This window comes from Phalaenopsis equestris, unplaced genomic scaffold (genome assembly GCF_001263595.1).
Source record: "Phalaenopsis equestris unplaced genomic scaffold, ASM126359v1 Scaffold235594, whole genome shotgun sequence".
Lineage (NCBI taxonomy): Eukaryota > Viridiplantae > Streptophyta > Magnoliopsida > Asparagales > Orchidaceae > Phalaenopsis > Phalaenopsis equestris.
Window position 1 is genome coordinate 158,144 of NW_018253456.1, and position 1,519 is coordinate 159,662.

Below are 1,519 nucleotides of genomic sequence, written 5' to 3' on the forward strand. Positions count from 1 at the left end.
TGCAGATTGCTAGCTTTACTGAGTAACTTCTTGAAAGACTTGATAGTGAGTCCCTTAAGCATGAAAGCTATTGGTCCATGGATGCTTTTGAGTAAATTCTTAATTGCATGTTGTTCCTGTAGTTGAGGCTCACACTTCATGCTAAGATTTCTCCACCTGAAAAATATAATCTACTAGTCTCGTTAGGCCTTTGGTTTTCTACCGTGAGATCTTTAATAGAAACATGAAGCTGCACTCTCACAAATTTTTTTGCAAACATCAATTCTAACTCGTCAAATGTCTTTACCAATCTGTTGAGCAACTCGGCATACCAATCAAAAGTAACTCCTGATAGGCTGCTGACAAACTGTTGATAAAGTAATGCTTCGTTGTTCCGTGTATTGCCACAACTGGCTAGGAAATTTGCTATGTGCTGTCTGGGATTTCAAGTCTCTTCAAATAGCTTAAAGTTTGGTGACACAAAACCCTTTGGGTAGGGTATGACATCAAACTCTTCCGGGTATGGTCTACCCTTTAAAATAAATTCACCGCCCCTAAACTAGGTTAAGGCCTCCCGAACTTGTTTAACCATTTGTTTGAATTCAGTTTTTGGTATGATGCTTTAGACAGAGTATTTCTTAGTTGTTCATCAGAGGTGAATTCTTTTCTTTCATCTGCAACATGAATGGTTTCTGGTTGGTTTATTTCTGGAAGTGTCATTTGCGATGATTGTGACTATCTTTGCATTGCAATCACTGTGGTCGTCAATTCTTCAATTTTCTTTTCAAGACGATTGATCTTTTTCTCCCTTTGTTGGGTGGCCCCTTGCCTCCGATTTGCGGTATTCTCCACACCAGAAGATGGAGCGTCGCGCGTAGATAACTCGGCTTGGGTCTTAACGACATTGATTTATGTTAATCTTTCGTTCATGTAATCTGGCTCATCGTAAATTTCATCATTCATATCTTTTCTTTGTTCCTCAGATAATCGTGTGATATTGGCTTAGAGTCTCTCCAACTTAGTGTCAATAGAGTTCCCTTTGATTACTTTTAGATAAAATGGGGATTTCTGAAGAATAACATTTCTTTTGTTGAGCACTGGTGTGGTTGTGTAGAAGTTAATTAAATCAACTGAAATCATATTTATAGAACCTTTTTCGTGTTCTTTCAAATACTCTTTTGGGATCGTTACATTTCCACTTTTGAAATTCTTCTCATGCCAATCCTTGAAGATAAAGCAGTTTTTTATGGTGTGGCCGAGCAACCGGTGGTATGGGTAATATTGGGGATGTTCCCCCCTATCGATCTCGTCTGGCTTTGTCGGGTTTTTTAGACTAAATCCTTATTCCTTTAGCAATTCATGGAACATCTTTGACACGGCTTCCTCTTTGAAGGAATACATCACTATCTATTGTTCTGCCAAGGATATCCTCTTATTCTCTGGTCGGTATCTATTATTCTGCCAAGGATATCCTCTTATTCTCTGGTCGGTATGATCCTCCCTGAGACGGATGATTGCTAGATAGACTAACCATATTGCT